This window comes from Scyliorhinus torazame, chromosome 4 (assembly GCF_047496885.1).
Source record: "Scyliorhinus torazame isolate Kashiwa2021f chromosome 4, sScyTor2.1, whole genome shotgun sequence".
Taxonomy (NCBI): Eukaryota; Metazoa; Chordata; class Chondrichthyes; order Carcharhiniformes; family Scyliorhinidae; genus Scyliorhinus; species Scyliorhinus torazame.
This window is the reverse complement of record NC_092710.1, coordinates 269,030,604-269,050,560: the sequence shown is the minus strand read 5'-3', so window position 1 is coordinate 269,050,560 and position 19,957 is coordinate 269,030,604.

Genomic DNA, 19,957 nt, shown 5'->3' with positions numbered 1-19,957 from the left:
TCAGAGCGCCGGCCCAAAAGCGGCTTCCCGTGCCTGCCCGGGCCCCATGTCCTGTCCAGCCTTACCCTCCCCCACAACCTCCTCACTGGATGAAGCCTGGCATGGGCCGATGCTCGTGGGGTGACATGCATCCCATCAAGTCCCCATGCCCACGGTCCATTCCCTGGTCACCCCCCCACCGGTTGCCTCTCCTGGACCTGATGGAGGCCCACTCCCCAAGACAGCCTTGCCAGCACCAGCGCTGGCAGCCCCACCGTCGCGCTTCTGCATGTCCCACCTCCACTCTCTCCTTCAGCAGCCATGGCACCTGTTTCCCAATTTTTATAACCACAAGTGAAACTTGCCGTCGACAACTCACCCCCGACGGAGGCAGAGCATCGCGGCAGCCCGAAGAATACAGGGTCAGGCCCAGTAAAGATATGCAAACGCCATTTATTGTACGTGCGGAGTAGACTCATTGATGCCGTTGTCGAGGAATCGGAGCAGGGCCCGGTGCTCTCCACAATTTTGGCGTCAAGGCTGATTCTCCGCCCAATTGCGTTTCACGATTTCGGGGTCAGCTGACGGAGAATCCCACCCCAAATCTTTTGATGAACTGGTCGCTTTTGTTTCTGAACACAATAATCCCCAGCCTTCCGTAAGTATGCAGCGGTATTGTTTTAATACGGCAGGCAGTCTCTTAGTCTCACCCGGCTAAGATGTCTAGCAGGGCATTGCGCGTTTCGGGCGCCCCTCTCTGAAACATTGGGGGTAGGCTATTGTGTGGCATGAACAACACGGCCACTCAGAGGCAGCTGTTGACAGAGCCCACCTTAGATTTGGAATGGGCCATCGAGCTTTCACTGATCGGCGAGCATGAGGAGAAAGGAGAGGAGGAGCCGCAGGGGCCCATGGACTATGGCGTCCATTGATTGGCCCGCCCTCCATTTTGAACTCCCTCTGCATCATGGGGCAGTGCCTGTCTGACCAGACCGCCTCCGAAAGGGCGGCCCCAGGGGCAATTCTGCAGCTAGGTCAGGATCTCGGGAGTCACCGCTGACCGGAGGGATACCTTCCCCCAGGGTGAAGCGGAGAGCCGTCCACAATGGCCAAATGTATGGTTGGAGAGTTCGTGATGGTCCGAGCCGTTAATTGCGGCGCAGAGAACGGCGTCCACAACAGCCACTGAGATCACCGTGAACCAGGGTCTTGTATGTGGGCCCCCCCGGATGAGGAGGACTGTTTACTGCAGTTGAACTGCATCACGGCCCCAAAGGTAACACCAATCCACGTCACATTACAGATCAATGGTCACCCCGTGATAATGGAAATAGACACTGGAGCTACTGTCCCCATCGTGGACCATTGCACATTTCGGCGACTCCGCGCAGGGATCATGCCACTGACAGTGCACAACACCAAAGTGAGGTTAGCGACCTATACCAGTGGGGACCACTGTGACTCTGGTAACGCACGGGGAGTAGTCGGTCCGTCTTCCCTTAGTTGTGTTACAGCACCTATTGTGTAAGTAGCTCCTCGCTCACTATAATCTGGCTGGCTCTAATCCTGACTTGCGATGCATCCACGTACGACATTGGGGCGGTGCTGGCCCATGGATGGGACAACGGCATACAACGCCCTATTGCTTTGCTTCAAGGACTCTGGCGGATGCAGAGCGACGTTATGCTCAAATCGCGAAAGAGGGCCATAGTGACAGACCGCAGCCACTGCTCGGCCAGTTTTTGGGAGGATAAGGGAATCCGGTCCATTGCATTAGCTAGAATTCAGCATTGGGTGTTTCTGCTGACTGCACATGAATATTCACTCCGACACCACCTGGATACGCAGATTGTCCATGCCAATGCTCTCAGCCGTCTACCATTGCCCGTGACTGTTTGGTGGCCCAGCATCAATGGAGACATGGAGACATTGAGATGGTCATACCTAGCTGCCCGCATGCCAGGAGCATCAGAAACGTCCACGGTGGCTTCCCTTCATCACTGGGAGTGGCCAGGACGCCCACAGGTCTACATGCGGATTTCGCAAGACCATTCTTGCAGTCCATGTTCCTTGTTCTGTGGATGCCCGGTCGAAGTGGCTGGAGGTGCACAGAATGGCCCCAACAACACCCAGGGCCCCAAACCGGGGCTCATTTTGCAACCATGGGATCCCTGAGATTCTGGTAACGGATAGAACATAGAACATTACAGCGCAGTACAGGCCCTTCGGCCCTCGATGTTTTTATTTTTTATTTTTATTTTTAAAATATTTTTATTAAAGGTTTTTAACAACACAATTTTTTCCCCTTACAAACAATAACTCCCCCCCGCCCCCGTAACAAAATAATGCAAAGTCACCCTGAGCAAGATATATACATGGCAAGATGGTATATTTACATAGCTTTATACACTGGCTCTTGGCCGCACGTGCCATTTCTCCCCACCCTCCATTTTATCTCCCGCTCGTCCATCCCCTCAAACAATCTCTCGTTCCCCCCTCCCTCCTCCCCCACCCCCCCCCCTCCCAGGGTTGCTGCTGCTGCTGACCGACCTTCCTCTAACGCTCCGCGAGATATTCTAGGAACGGTTGCCACTGCCTATAGAACCCCTGCTCAGACCCTCTCAAAGCAAACTTAATCCTCTCCAATTTTATGAACCCCGCCAAGTCGTATATCCAGGCCTCCAGGCTAGGGGGCTTCGCCTCCTTCCACAATAGCAAGACCCTTCGCCGGGCTACTGGGGACGCAAAGGCCAGAATGCCGGCCTCTTTCGCCTCCTGCACTCCCGGCTCATCCACTACTCCAAATATTGCTAGCCCCCAGCTTGGCTTGACCCGGACTTTCACCGCCTGGGATATTACTCCCGCCACTTCTCTCCAGTACCCCTCCAATTCCGGGCATGACCAAAACATATGGACATGGTTCGCCGGGCTCCCTGAACATCTTTCACATCTATCCTCTACCCCAAAGAACCTACTCAGCCTCACCCTCGTCAAATGCGCTCTGTGAACCACCTTAAATTGTATCAGACTGAGCCTGGCACACGAGGAGGAGGTATTAACCCTACGCAGGGCGTCAGCCCATAGCCCTTCCTCAATCTCCTCCCCCAGCTCCTCCTCCCATTTACCTTTCAACTCTTCTACTAGCGCTTCCCCCTCTTCTTTCATCTCTTGGTGTATTTCCGACACCTTGCCCTCCCCGACCCATATGCCCGAGATCACCCTATCTTGAACTTCTTGTGCCGGGAGCAATGGAAATTCCCTCACCTGTCGCCTCACAAAAGCGCTCACCTGCATATATCTAAAAGCATTTCCCAGGGGTAACTCAAACTTCTCCTCCAGTGCCCCTGGGCTCGCAAATGTCCCGTTAATGAACAGGTCCCCCATTCTTCTAATCCCCGCCCGATGCCAGCCTTGGAACCCCCCGTCCATCTTCCCCGGGACAAACCGGTGGTTACCCCTGATCGGGGACCACACCGATGCTCCCGTTGCACCCCTGTGCCTTCCCCACTGGCCCCAGATCCTTAGTGTTGCCGCCACCACCGGGCTTGTGGTGTATTTTGTCAGCGAGAGCGGCAGCGGTGCCGTTACCAACGCACCCAGGCTCGTTCCGTTACAGGACGCCATCTCCATCCTCTTCCATGCCGCCCCCTCTCCCTCCATGACCCACTTGCGGATCATCGCCACGTTTGCTGCCCAGTAGTAGCTCCCTAGCTTTGGCAAAGTCAACCCTCCTCGGTCCCTATTGCATTCCAGGAACCCTCTCCTAACCCTCGGGGTCTTATTTGCCCACACAAACCCCATAATACTCCTACCTACTCTCTTGAAAAAGCCCTTGGTGATCATGATGGGGAGGCACTGAAACACAAACAAAAACCTCGGAAGGACCACCATTTAGACCAACTGCACCCTACCCGCCAGCGAGAGTGGGAGCATGTCCCATCTTTTAAAATCCTCCTCCATTTGCTCCACCAACCTCGTCAGATTCAGTTTATGTAGGGCCCCCCAACTCCTGGCTATCTGGATCCCCAGATACCGAAAACTCCTCTCCGCCCTCCTCAGCGGTAGGTCCCCTATCTCTCTTTCTTGGTCCCCTGCCTGTAATACAAAAAGCTCACTTTTCCCTACATTAAGCTTGTAGCCCGAGAACTCCCCAAACTCCTTCAGAGTCTGCATGATCTCCACCATCCCCTCCATTGGGTCCGCCACGTATAGCAGCAGGTAATCCGCGTACAGCGATACCCGATGCTCTTCTCCCCCGCAGACTACCCCCCTCCATTTATTAGACTCCCTAAGTGATATGGCCAATGCAAACAACAGGGGGCACCCCTGCCTCGTCCCTCGGTACAGTCGAAAGTACTCCGACCTCCGCCGGTTCGTCACTACACTCGCCACCGGGGCGCTGTAAAGGAGCTTAACCCATCTGATAAACCCTCCCCCGAACCCAAACCTGCGCAATACCTCCCAGAGGTACTCCCACTCCACTCGGTCAAAGGCTTTTTCCGCATCCATTGCTGCCACTATCTCCGCCTCTCCCTCCTCCGATGTCATCATTATCACGTTTAAGAGACGCCGCACATTGGTATTTAACTGCCTGCCCTTTACGAATCTCGTTTGGTCCTCATGAATCACCCCCGGGACACAGTCCTCAATCCTGGTGGCCAATACTTTTGCCAATAGCTTAACATCCACATTGAGGAGCGAAATCGGCCTGTACGATCCACATTGCAGTGGATCCTTTTCTCGCTTTAGAATCAAGGTTTTGTCGCCTCCGTCATTGTCTGGGGCAGGGTTCCCTCCTCTCTTGCCTCGTTAAAGGTCCTCACTAGTAGCGGGGCCAGCAGGTCCACATATTTTCTATAGAACTCCACCGGGAACCCGTCCGGCCCCGGGGCCTTCCCCGCCTGCATGCTCCCCAAACCCTTACTCAGCTCCTCCAACCCAATTGGTGCCCCCAAACCAACCGCCTCTTGCTCCTCCACCCTCGGGAACCTCAGTTAGTCCAGGAATCGTCTCATCCCCCCTTCCCCCCCGGGGGCTGGGATCTATACAGCTCTTCATAGAAGGCCTTGAATACCTTATTTATTTTCGTTGCACTTCGAGCCGTGGCTCCCCTTCCATCTTTGATTCCCCCTATTTCCCTCGCTGCTGCCCTCTTACGGAGCTGGTGCGCCAGCATCCGACTAGCCTTTTCCCCGTACTCGTAGGTCACCCCCTGCACCTTCCTCCACTGTGCCTCCGCCTTGCCCGTGGTCAGCAGGTCAAACTCCGTCTGGAGCCGTCGCCTTTCCCCAAGTAATCTTTCCTCCGAGGCCTCTGCGTATCTCCTGTCCACTCGCAAGATCTCCCCCACTAACCTCTCCCTTTCCATGCCCTCTGTCTTCTCCCTATGAGCCCTGATGGAGATCAGCTCTCCCCTGATCACCGCCTTCAACGCCTCCCATACCACCCCCACTCGCACCTCCCCGTTGTCGTTGGCCTCCAAATACCTTTCAATACACCCCCTCACCTTCCCACACACCACCTCATCAGCCAGCAGTCCCACATCCAGCCGCCACAACGGACGTTGGTCCCTCTCCTCTCCCAGCTCCAGTTCCACCCAGTGCAGGGCATGGTCCGAAACGGCTATGGCCGAATACTCCGTCCCCTCCACCCTCCGGATGAGCGCCCTACCCAGAACAAAGAAATCTATCCGGGAGTAGGCTTTGTGTACATGGGAGAAGAAAGAAAATTCCCTGGCCTGTGGCCTTGCAAACCTTCATGGGTCCACTCCCCCCATCTGGCCCATAAACCCCCTAAGCACCTTGGCCGCCGCCGGCCTCTTTCCCGTCCTTGATCTGGAGCGATCCAGTGCTGGGTCCAGCACTGTATTGAAGTCCCCTCCCATTATCAGTCCTCCTACCTCCAGGTCCGGAATGTGCCCCAACATGCGCTTCATAAATCCAGCATCATCCCAGTTCGGGGCGTATACATTTACCAACACCACCCACGTCCCTTGCAACCTCCCACTCACCATCACATATCTCCCTCCATTATCCACTCACCATCACATATCTCCCTCCATTATCCGCTACGATAGTCTTGGCCTCAAATGACACATGCTTTCCCACCAGAATTGCCACCCCTCTATTTTTTGCGTCCAATCCCGAGTGAAATACCTGTCCTACCCATCCCTTTCTTAACCTGACCTGGTCTGCCACCTTCAGATGTGTCTCTTGGAGCATTGCCACGTCTGCCTTCAGCACGTTATCAGCCGGATTGGAGGGACTCTCACCCCCCCCGCTAGATCTCCGTCTAGCTTTTTTGCTCCCCCCATATCCCTCCCGTAAGTCAGCTGACACCTGCTGACCCCGGCTTCCCCCACCATCCCTTTGACCCCCCCCCCCCGTGTGAGAGTCTCCCAATCAATGTATATTCCTTCGTTCCCCTTCCCGCCTTCCTTGCCGCGCGCGGGAAAGAAAACCCCGCGCTTTCCAGAACCTGCCCAGTCCCCTATGGCGCAGCTCCTGTCGTGGCCTTGTCTCTCTCCCCCAGCCCATATAGCATTTCCTGCGCGTGGTTGACCCCCTATATACAACAATCATCATACTTCAACCCTCAAACACCCCCCTCCCACACAAACCCTCAATTAGAATCCAACTTTTCAGTTTGTATAAAGGTCCACGCCTCTTCGGGCGTTTCGAAGTAGTGGTGTTGGCCATTATGTGTAACCCCCAGCCGCGCTGGCTGCAACATTCCAAATTTCACTCCTTTCCGATGCAGCACCGCTTTGGCCCGGTTGAAATCCGCTCTCCGCTTAGCAACCTCCGTGCTCCAGTCCGGGTATATTCTGATCTCCGCATTGTCCCACTTGCTGCTCCGTTCCTTCTTGGCCCATTTCAGGACCCTCTCTCTGTCCGTAAACCGGTGAAATCTCACCACCATCGCCCTTGGCGGCTCATTTGCCTTGGGCTTCCTCGCCAGCACTCGGTGCGTCCCGTCCAGCTCCAGCAATCCCGGGGGGGCCTCCGCACCCATCAGTGTCCTGATCATTGTGCCCGCATATGCGACGGCACGGCCCCCTCCACTCCTTCTGGGAGACCTAGGATCCTCAAATTGTTTCTCCTCGACCTGTTCTCCAGGTCTTCGAGTCTTCCCGCCCACGTCTTGTGCAGTGCCTCGTGCCGCTCCACTCTCTCCGCCAGGCCCACAAGCTCGTCGTCGTTCTCACTCACTTTTTCCTGGATCTCCTGGACCTTCACCTCTTGGGCTTTCTGGGTTGCTCCAAGTCCTTCAATTATTGCCAGCATAGGCGCCACCATCTCCTTGCGCAGCTCCTCGAAGCAGCGCTTGATGAACTCCTGCATCTCCTCTTTGTCCGTGGGTGCCACCATTTTGCTTTTTTTCTCTTTCTTCCCCCGCTGCTCCAGGGCCACTTTTTCCGCCGTTTCGCTGCGGGTCCGGTCCATGCAGGTTAGTAGGGGACCTCTCTCCTTCCTTCCCCATGGGTTGTCTGTATCAAAAGTTCCGTTGGGGCTCCGTTAGCGAGCCCAAAAGTCCGTCTTCGCGGGAGCTGCCGAATCGTGCGGCTTAGCTCCGCATTGCCGCAACCGGAAGTCTCGGCCCTCGATGGTGCGCCGACCTGTGAAACCACTCTAAAACCCATCTACACTATTCCCTAATCGTCCATATGTCTATCCAATGACCATTTGAATGTCCTTAATGTTGGCGAGTCCACTACTGTTGCAGGCAGGGCATTCCACGCCCTTACTACTCTCTGAGTAAAGAACCTACCTCTGACATCTGTCCAACATCTATCTCCCCTCAATTTAAAGCTATGTCCCCTGGTGCTAGACATCACCATCCGAGGAAAAAGGCTCTCACTGTCCACCCTATCTAATCCTCTGATCATCTTGTATGCCTCAAATAAGTCACCTCTTAACCTTCTTCTCTCCAACGAAAACAGCCTTCCCTCAGCCTTCCCTCAGAAGATCTTCCCTCCATACCAGGCAACAAAGAACAAGAACAAAGAACAAAGAAATGTACAGCACAGGAACAGGCCCTTCGGCCCTCCAAGCCCGTGCCGACCATACTGCCCGACTAAACTACAATCTTCTACACTTCCTGGGTCCGTATCCTTCTATTCCCATCCTATTCATATATTTGTCAAGATGCCCCTTAAATGTCCCTATCGTCCCTGCTTCCACTACCTCCTCCGGTAGCGAGTTCCAGGTACCCACTACCCTCTGCGTAAAAAACTTGCCTCGTACATCTACTCTAAACCTTGCCCCTCTCACCTTAAACCTATGCCCCCTAGTAATTGACCCCTCTACCCTGGGGAAAAGCCTCTGACTATCCACTCTGTCTATGCCCCTCATAATTTTGTATACCTCTATCAGGTCGCCCCTCAACCTCCTTCGTTCCAGTGAGAACAAACCAAGTTTATTCAATCGCTCCTCATAGCTTATGCCCTCCATACCAGGCAACATTCTGGTAAATCTCTTCTGCACCCTCTCTAAAGCCTCCACATCCTTCTGGTAGTGTGGCGACCAGAATTGAACACTATACTCCAAGTGTGGCCTAACTAACGTTCTATACAGCTGCAACATGACTTGCCAATTCTTATACTCAATGCCCCGGCCAATGAAGGCAAGCATGCCGTATGCCTTCTTGACTACCTTCTCCACCTGTGTTGCCCCTTTCAATGACCTGTGGACCTGTGCTCCTAGATCTCTTTGACTTTCAATACTCTTGAGGGTTCTACCATTCACTGTATATTCCCTATCTGCATTAGACCTTCCAAAATGCATTACCTCACATTTGTCCGGATTAAACTCCATCTGCCATCTCTCCGCCCAAGTCTCCAGACAATCTAAATCCTGCTGTATCCTCAGACAGTCCTCATCGCTATCCGCAATTCCACCAACCTTTGTGTCATCTGCAAACTTACTAAGCAACATTCTGATATATCTCCTCTGCACCCTTTCCAATGCTTCCTCATCCTTCCTATAATGCGATGACCAGAATTGCATGCAGTACTCCAATGCGGCCGCACCAGAGTTTTGTACAGCTGCAACATGACCTCATGGCTCCGAAACTCAATCCCTCTACCAATAAAAGCTAACACACCGTACGCCTTCTTAACAACCCTCTCCACCTGGGTGGCAACTTTCAGGGATCTATGTACATGGACACCGAGATCTCTCTGCTCATCCACACTACCAAGAACCTTACCATTAGCCCAGTACTCTGTCTTCCTGTTATTCCTTCCAAAATGAGTCACCTCACACTTTTCTGCATTAAACTCCATTTGCCACCTCTCAGCCCAGCGCTGCAGCTTATCTATGTCCCTCTGGAACTTGTAACATCCTTCCGCACTGTCCACAACTCCACCGACTTTAGTGTCATCTGCAAATTTACTCATCCATCCTTCTACGCCCTCCTCCAGGTCATTTATAAAAATGACAAACAGCAGTGGCCACAAAACAGATCCTTGTGGTACACCACTAGTAACTGGACTCCAGCCTGAACATTTCCCATCAACCACCACCTTTTGTCTTCTTCCAGCTAGCCAATTTCTGATCCAAACTGCTAAATCACCCTGAATCCCATGCCTCTGTGTTTTCTGCAAGAGCCGATTGTGGGGAACCTTATCAAATGCTTTACTGAAATCCATATACACCACATCAACTGCTTTACCCTCATCCACCTGTTTGGTCACCTTCTCAAAGAACTCAATAAGGTTTGTGAGGCATGAACTATCCTTCACAAAACCATGTTGACTATCTCTAATGAAATTATTCCTTTCCAGATGATTATACACCCTATCTCTCATAAACCTTTCCAAGACTTTGCCCACCAGAGAAGTAAGGCTCACTGGTCTTTAGTTACCGGGGTTGTCTCTACTCCCCTTCTTGAACAAGAGGACAACATTTGCTATCCTCCAGTCTTCTGGCACTATTCCTGGAGACAAAGATGATTTAAAGATCAAAGGCAAAGGCTGAGCAATGTCCTCCCTAGCTTCACAGAGAATCCTAGGATAAATCCCATCCGGCCCAGGGGACTTACCTATTTTCACACTTTCCAGAATTGCTAACACCTCCTCCTTATGAACCTCAAGCCCTTCTAGTCTAGCAGCCTGAATCTCAGTATTCTCCTCGACAACATTGTCTTTTTCCTGTGTGAATACTGGCGAAAAATATTCATTTAGCACCTCTCCTATCTCCTCGGACGCCACGCACAACTTCCCACTACTGTCCTTGACTGGCCCTATTCTTACCCTAGTCATTCTTTTATTCCTGACATATCTATAGAAAGCATTAGGGTTATCCTTGATCCTACCTGCAAAGACTTCTCATGTCCCCTCATGGCTCTTCTTAGCACTCTCTTTAGGTCCTTCCTAGCTAACTTGTAACTCTCGAGCGCCCTAACTGAACCTTCACGTCTCATCTTTACATAAGCCTCCTTCTTCCTCATGACAAGTGTTTCAACTGCTTTAGTAAACCATGGTTCCCTTGCTCGACCACATCCTCCCTGCCTGACAGGTCCATACTTATCAAGGACACGCAGTAGCTGTTCCTTGAACAAGCTCCACATTTCCATTGTGCCCATCCCCTGCAGATTTCCTCTCCATCCGATGCATCCTAAGTCTTGCCTCATCGCATCATAATTACCTTTCCCCCAGATATAACTCTTGCCCTGCGGTATATACCTGTCCCTTTCCATCACTAAAGTAAACGTAATCGAATTGTGGTCACTATCACCAAAGTGCTCACCTACCTCCAAATCTAACACCTGTCCTGGTTCATTACCCAGTACCAAATCCAATATGGCCTCTTGTTGGCCTATCTACATACTGTGTCAGGAAACCCTCCTGCACACATTGGACAAAATCGGACCCATCTAAAGTAATCGAACTACAGCGTTTCCAGTCAATATTTGGAAAGTTAAAGTCCCCCATAACAACTACCCTGCTACATTCGCTCCTATCCAGAATCATCTTTGCAATCCTTTCCTCTACATCTCTGGAACTTTTCGGAGGCCTAAAGAAAACCCCTAACAGGGTGACCTCTCCTTTCCTGTTTCTAACCTCAGCCCAACTACCTCAATCAATGAGTCCTCATCAAACTTCTTTCTGCCACCGTAATACTGTCCTTGACTAACAATGCCACCCCCTCTTTTACCACCTTCCCTGAGCTTACTGAAATATCTAAACCCCGCCACCTGCAACAACCATTCCTGCCCCTGCTCTATCCATGTCTCCGAAATGGCCACAACATCGAAGTCCCAGGTATCAACCCATGCCGCAAGTTCACCCACCTTATTCCGGATGCTCCTGGCATTGAAGTAGACACACTTTAAACCACCTTCCTGTCTGCCGGTACACTCCTGCAACATTGAAACCTTACTCATGACCTCACTACTCTCAACCTCCTGTGTATTGGAGCTACAATTCAGGTTCCTAATCCCCTGCTGAACTAGTTTAAACCCTCCCGAAGAGCATTAGCAAATATCCCCCCCAGGATATTGGTACCCCTCTGGTCCAGGTGTAGACGATCCCGTTTGTAGAGGTCCCACCTACCCCAGAATGAGCCTCAATTATCCAGGAATCTGAAACCCTCCCTCCTGCACTATCCCTGTAGCCACGTGTTCAACTCCTCTCTCTCCCTATTCCTTGCGTCGCTAGCACGTGAAATGGGTAACAACCCAGAGATAATAACTGTTTGTCCTAGATCTAAGTTTCCACCCTAGCTCCCTGAATTTCTGTCTAACATCCCTATCCCTTTTCCTACCTATGTCGTTGGTAACTATGTGGACCACGACTTGGGGCTGCTCCCCCTACCCCTTAAGGATCCCGAAAACACGATCCGAGACATCGCGGACCCTGGCACCTGGGAGGCAACACACCAACCGCGAGTCTCTCTCGTTCCCACAGAATCTCCTATCTATTTCCCTAACTATGGAGTCTCCAATGACTAATGCTCTACTCGTCTCCCCCTTCCCTTCTGAGCAACAGGGAGAGACTCTGTGCCAGAGACCTGTACCCCATGGCTTACCCCTGGTAAGGCCCCCCCCCCAACAGTATCCAAAGCGGTATGCTTGTTACTAAGGGGAACGACCACAGGGGATCCCTGTACTGACTGCATCCTCCCAGCCCCTCTCACCATCACCCATCTATCTTTATTCTTCGGAGTTACTACATCCCTGAAGCTTCTATCTGTGACCACCTCTGCCTCCCGAATGATCCGAAGTTCATCCAGCTCCAGCTCCAATTCCCTAACACGGTTTCTGAGGAGCTGGAGATGGGTGCACGTCCCACAGATAAAATCAGCAGGGACGCTGGCAGCGTCCCACACCTCAAACATGCCGCAGGAGGAACATTGTGCTGCCTTCCCTGCCATCCCCTCTAGATAAAACAAGAAAAAGAAAGGAAGAGCTTACCTGATATTCACTCAACCCCTTAGGTTAAAGGATAGTAGGACGCCGTTAACTAGCGAAGAATTTGTTATATTTACGAAGTGAAATTGCATTTGGCATATCCGAACGTCCCTGTATCACCCCTCCTCCAACAACCTGGCAGAAGGGGCGGTCCAAACCTTCAAAAGGGGCATAATAAACATTTTCAGATTCCTTGGACACGCGGCTGGCCCAGTTCCCTTTTAATTACCGCACAACGCCACATCAATGACGGTAATCGCCCTGCAGAACTGTTGTGGCCAACGACTTAGAGCCAGGTTAAGTCTCACATTTCCGAGCCTCAGCAGGAAAGTGGAGGTGCAGCAGGAGGCGCAAAAGCTGCACCACAACTTGAGGACGCCAGGGTGCAAATTTCACACAGGGGTTACAGTCTATGCCCACAATTGTGGCAATGGGGAACTTTGGCTCCCAGGCATAGTGCTGGAGAGAACAGGTCCAGCCTCATAGAAAATCCAGGTTCAGGGGAGAGTTCAGCGAAAGAACTTGGACCACCTGAAGAAGCGAGAACCTGCACTTCACGATGCCTAAGCGGCAGTATTAGCATCTCCTCCATGCGAAGAACTGCCTGGGGGCCCAGCCATCTGGGTCACAATGCCCGGTCCAGCAGGAGGAGGATGACTCCGGATCAGAGATGGACGCCGAAGTGTCTGTAGAAGCAGATGCATTGGTACCGGCAATAACTCTTCGGAGGTCAGCCAGGAAACAACGGTCGCCAAACGGTACACTCTGCCCCACCCTGAGCCCCACAGGCAGAATCACAGCTGTGGGCAAAGTGGCGCAGAAGGCGCCACTGTTGGCGCCTGAAGGAGGACTTTTGGACTTTGGGAGAGAGGGGTGTTATAATCCCCACAAGGATATTTGTATCCCATTAGCTCGTTGAAATAAGTTTCTCACCAGCCTCCAGCAGTTTCCTGATATGCCATGTGCAGGGAATTTGGTGTAAAACCAAATTTTGGGCCTTCCACCAAATTCTCTACTTCCCCCCCACCCCACCAACCCACCATTGAACATACCAGCAGGACTTTGGAGAATTCCGCCCATAAAGTCTAGGAGTCCATTGACTCTGTGTCTTAGAGTTAACTTTGAACAATCTGCAAATTCCACAGAGCATGTTCATTCAAAGGGGATAGCCCCACCCATTATGATTCAATTTGGAACTTTCCAGTAGCTTGATAGTCTGAAGGGTTTGCAATGTTTTCCACTGTTGCTCAACAGCGCCAGGGGCCCGGGTTCAATTCCTGGTTTGGGTCACTGTTTGTGCAGAGTCTGCACATTCTCCCCATGTGTGTGTGGGTTTCCTCCGGGTTCTCTGGTTTGAATTCCCTCTGTACCAAAAAGGGTCAATAAGACATTCTAAATGGTGAACAGGGATTCTCACTCCCTGAATCCTATGCAGACTTAGGTGGGTGCTATTCGGGTCAAACTATATTTTCAAGTTATCCCCCAGTGTAACCCATATCTTCATAGAAGAATTTTATCTACTTACCACTTAGTAGCATCGATCCTGGGTCCCGCATTGCTAAGTAAGTAAAGTAGACTTTGTAATAACCACTGTTTCAGGTTAAAACTTTAAGTTATTTTATTATTATATTTCTTTTAAAAGATGCCATCACTGTCTTTACAGAGAAGTAAAAAGATCTTGTTTCTGAATTCCCCTGGTTGGTTGAAAAGACCTTCAGGTCCACCTTGACAATCTCTCTTCTTTAGCTTTTGGTCTTTCTCAGATGGATTTGCTGTTCTGCTCGGTTGCTATGTTCTATTCTTCCCATGACCGAGCTATGAGAGCTGACTCTGCTGGCTGTCCCCTTTTTTAGGGTTTATATATCCCTTCTAGCAGTTATTAAGTTTATTTGAAATTCTCGTAAAGTAACTTTATTTACTCTTGATTGTACAAGATACCTTTAATCTAAATTATTTCTATCACAACTGTGTATTCATATTGAGCATGACTTCAGCTCATCGATCTCTGATTACATTGTTTCCTTTGTGATGTTCAAAAGTTCTTTGATCCCAGAGGGGTGTTACATCTGGTTTCTGTCATTTCTAAAGTTGCTTTATTATCAAATAGCGCCCCCAGCTCAGAACTCTGACTCCGATTTGGGTCTAACGTGTGTTCCCATGGACACGTTGTCTCCAGCTTCCCATGTTCACCTGGTGTCAGCAGAATTTCACACCTAAACATTTGTCACCCAATTCAACTGAAATTCCTAGCCATTCTTTTCTAGCTGCTTACTAAAATAATTAACTTCAAAGAAGGTGCGAAATATTGTTTTTTTTCCATATAACTAAAAGTTCAATCTGCTGTGACTTAAAAGACATACATCAGTTTTACAGCTTGAATAGTCACAAGCTGTTTTCTTAACACCTGTTTGATAAAGGCTAACTGCATTTCAAAACCTTCTTTTGCAGCTGCTGTTAACCCTTCGTGGGATTTTTCTCTACATTCTCTCATGTAGCCTTAGGTCAGGTATTGCCAGACTGCCACATTTCAAATGACATATCTCCCCATTTTTTCTTTTACAGGTTTCCTCCCACAAGTCCCAAAAGATGTGCTCGTTAGGTGAATTGGGCATTCTGAATTCTTCCTCAGTGTACCTGAACAGGCGTTGGTGTGTGGCGACTAGAGGATTTTCACAGTAACTTCATTGCAGTGTTAATGTAAGCCTACTTGTGATACTAATAAAGACTGTTATTATGGGTTAAAGTTGCAAGGTCATCTGATCACCTTGACAGCCAACTTAACAGCTCATCGGTATCCATTTTTAAAGACATAACGGAAGTTCCAGAAGCTTTCATACAAGGAAAGTCCTTGTTTAAAGTGATGAATATTTTACTTGGCTTGACAATAGTAATACATCCTAAAGCACTTGAGAGGAGTGTTATCAAGCAAAATTTGACACCAAGCCACATAAAGAAATATTAGGGCAGATGAGCAAAAGCTTGATCAAAGTGGTAAGTATTAAGAAATGTTTCAAGGGAAGAAATGTAGATAGAGCGATTTTAAGATGTTTACGAGCAGTACCAGTTTTGGGCAATAGTCAACATATTCTAAGAATCTGCAGGCAGAAGCATTTTTGTAAGGAAAACAAGAAAGTGACAGTGATAAAAGTCTAATGGGGTGTTATGGGTCCGGGTTTACAGAACACCAAAGTGTTTCATGGAGTTCAACCGACACACAACGTTTAATAGATTGTGGTGTGGGAAGCACACGGCGTACTCTCCAGGTGTGATAGAGCAAAAATGGACAAGTGTTTTTTTAAAACAAAACAATGATTATTCTATGAACTCAAGTTAACCCTTTTAAAACAAACATTGAATATCTTAACACCCATTACTTCAAAGATAACCTCAAAAGACTACAACACTAAATAATCCTTCAAACTGTTCCTTTAAACATCCAAAAGACTTCAAACTTTCAAAAATAGGAGCACATTAGGTTACATTCAATATATTTATAGTCTTTGGATTGCAGAAATCAACAGACCAGCTCTGTGTTTTCTTCCTGCAGCTCACAGCAAAACACACAGACACTCTCAGCTACGTTCTCAAACTGAAACTCAAAAAGCAGAAGTGAGCTCAGCTCCCCCCACCCTCTGCCATCACTTCAGTAGTATGATCAGCTCCATTTCTTAAAGGTACATTGCTTAAACATCCCATTTCTTACAGGTACTCTCACATGACACGGGGGTAAAGGAACATAGGGATCTGTAGATACAGATACACAAATCACTACAAGTAGCAACATAGCTCAATAAGGCCGCATAGTAAAGGCAAACCAAGAACTGGGGTTCACCCTTCGAGGGATAGAATTGAAAAAAAGATAAATCATGTTCAACTAGAATCAAACTTTGGTTAGACCTCACTTGGAATGCTGTGCCCATTTCTAGTCTCGGCTCCATATTATAAAAAAGGCACTGGAGGACACGGAAAAAAAGATTTACAAAGATACTACCAGGGCTGTAAGGCTATGCTGATCAGGAAAGGCTGAACAGGCTGGGATTATTTTCTTGAAAAAAAAACAGAAAACTGAATGGCAATATAACAGAAGACTTTAAAATTGTAATAATCATAATCTTTATTATTATTGTCACAAGTCGGCTTATATTAACACTGCAATGGAATTACTGTGAAAGTCACCGAGTCGCCGCACTCCGGCGCCTGTTCGGGTACACCAAGGGAGAATTTGGAATGTCCACATGACCTAACAGCACATCTTTCAGGACTTGTCGGAGGAAACCGGAGCACCCAGAGGAAACCCACGCAGACACGGGGAGAACGTGCAGACTTTGCACAGACAGTGACCCAAGCCAGGAATCGAACCTGGGCTCCTGGCGCTGTGAAGCAACAGAGCTAACCACTGTGCTACCGTGCAGCCTCTACCGGTTTGATAAGGTAGTCAAAGAGAAAATGTGTGCCGGGAGAGGGCGAGACCAAACCCACGAGCCACAAATATAAGAGAGTCCCCAATAAATGCAATGGCGAATTTAAGCAAATCTCCTTACCCAATGAGTGGCAGGCATGTGGTAACACAAGGAGGAGAATAGCATAGATCTATTGAAGGGAAGCTGAGTAAGGATGTGAGGGAGAACAGAATGGAAGGATATACCTTAGGGTTAGATGAGGAAGGATGGGTGGAGGTTTGTGTACAGTGATCAAAGATCAATTGGGTTGAATGCCTGTATCTGGGCTGCACACTTATTGTGGCGAAAAACACAATAGCCCTGAATTTAACATTTAAAAGCAAGGATAGCAAATTAATCGCCCTTGATCCTAACCTGGCTTACTGCCATGTCTCGTTTTTAACCTGCTCTTTTGAGCGAGCAAGCTGGACCCCTGCAGGAAGGCAGACTCTTTCTTTAAATATTCGGATTTGGAATTTTTAATTCAGGGAGCAGTGGCAGCTTTCCTGCCTGTCCTGGCCTGCTGCAAAGTGGATCTTGGGCCAGGAGAGCCCCAGCAAGTATGTTTTGAATTTTAAATTGAGATTTGCTCTTGGGCCAGGAGGAGAAAGGGAAATTGCTGCACCTTACTTACTCTGGGTTCACCCAGAGCCTTCCTCACCACTTACCTCAATGCTGGGGAGTCATCCCGTGGGTCTCTGGTTGTAGCCTCCTCCAGTTGAATTTCTGCTCCCACTTGCATGACAAGTAGTGGATCTGGCTGGGTTTTGTTAGGTTATTAAGAAAATTTACGAAAATGATGACCCAATCTTTAAGGTCAGCCAAGTCTCCAAATCCACGGGCATTCCATATAGGGCAACATGGTAGCACAGTGGTTAGCACTGTGGCTTCACAGCGCCAGGGTCCTGATGTGTTGGGTGCTCTGCTACACAGACAAACCAGCACGGTTGCGAATGGTACAACTCAGTTTTATTACTAACATATATTTACAGTGGTAAACTGGTTACTGAGGTTCGATCATAACCCTTGAATCTGTGGACCTATTCCTAACACTATCTTGGAGTTGCTCTCAGCACATGGTGGATGTTTGAGTGGCTTGCTGTGAGCTCTGTGCCCTGAGCTGTCTCCTGCTGGAATGCCCGGGAAGTGTCGTGTTCCCCGTTTTATAGTGTGTATGCTCTTGCCTGTGATTGGCTGTGGTATTGCGTGTGTATTGATTGGTCTGTTGATCTGTCCATCAGTATGTATGTGTGTTTGCAGCATGATGTTTACCTGAATATCATGACATCCCCCCTTTTTTTACAAGAACATGTGCGTATGTGGTTATAAATAGAGATGTGTACTGAATGCAGCTGAATGTGTGTGTGTGCAATATCTACAGCATGTACATGGGGCTAAACTATATACAAGGGGCGATGTCAGGTGCGACATAGCAACGAGGTTGTACCATAAACAAAAGACGGGGAAATGTTAATCGTCAAAACAAACTCCTGTAACGACAAGGAAAAATAGAAACATATTAACACAGTGGTATTATGCATCAGTGAGTTCAATGTTCAAACAGGCTCATAAGTCCAGTCTAGTCGGTGGGCGACGAATTCAGGTTGACCGCCTCAAGGGTGGGTCTGGATCCACCGGCTGAGGAATGGGCCTGGCCACGGGCGACGATGGAATGGGCATGGTGGCAGGAAGCTCCACGAAGTCGACATCAGGAACAACAGGAGGGCGCGGTGTCGGTGTAAGTTCCCGTAGCGAGCATGGAAGAAGGCGAAGAGCCCGGCGATTACGCCGGCGAATGGAGCCATCAGGCATGCGAACCAGGAACAAGCGGGGAGCCACACGTCGGAGAACTTCGGCAGGTGCTGACCAGCAACCTTCTGGTAGGTGGATGCGGACGTCGTCTCCAGGCGCCAGGGCGGGAAGATCAGTTGCCCGTGTGTCATGTGCCATCTTCTGGCGAACGCGCTGCTGTTGCATCCTGTGCAGTACCGGAGCATGGTTGGTTGTGGGGACCAGAATGGATGGCACAGTGGTCCTGAGGGTGCGACCCATCAACAGCTGGGCTGGTGAGAGGCCAGTGGCTAGTGGGGCCGAGCGATAGGCTAGCAGGGCTAGGCAGAAATCCGATCCGGCAGCAGCAGCCTTGCAGAGGAGCCGCTTGACGATGTGAACACCCTTCTCCGCCTTTCCATTGGACTGGGGATGCAGAGGGCTGGACGTCACGTGTGTGAAGCCATATGAAGCAGCAAAGGATGACCATTCCTGGCTGGCAAAACAGGGCCCATTGTCCGACATGACAGTAATCGGAATGCCGTGGCGAGCGAAGGGGTCTTTGCAGGCCCTTATGACAGCGGACGATGTCAAATCGTGCAGGCGTATGACCTCTGGATAGTTTGAAAAGTAATCAATGACGATTACATAGTCCCTGCCGAGCGCGTGAAAAAGGTCCACACCCACCTTCGCCCAGGGAGACGTCACCAGCTCATGGGGCTGAAGCGTCTCAGGAGGTTGCGCCGGCTGAAACCTTTGGAAGGTGGGGCAGTTGAGCACCATATTGGCAATGTCATCACTGATGCCCGGCCAGTATACCGCCTCTCGGGCCCTCCGTCTGCACTTCTCGACCCCCAGATGGCCTTCGTGTAGTTGGTCGAGGACCAGCTTGTGCATGCTGTGCGGAATCACAATGTGGTCCAGCTTTAGAAGGACACCATCAATGACGGCAAAGTCGTCCTGGACATTGTAGAACTGCGGGCACTGTCCTTTGAGCCACCCTCCCATCATGTGGCGCATCACACGTTGTAGAAGGGGGTCAGCCGCAGTCTCCCGGCGAATACGGGCCAGACTGGAGTTGTCGGCTGGTAGATTTGCCGATGTGAAGGCCACCTGCGCTTCGACCTGACAGACGAACCCCTCCGAGTCGGGCGGTGTGCTCACTCACTAGATAGGGTATCCGCAATGATAAGGTCCTTTCCCGGGGTGTAGACCAATTGGAAGTCGTACATCCTGAGTTTGAGTAGGATGCGCTGGAGGAGAGGGGTCATTTCGTTCAGGTCCTTATGTATGATGCTGACCAGGGGGCGATGGTCAGTCTCAACGGTAAACTGGGGGAGACCATACACGTAGTC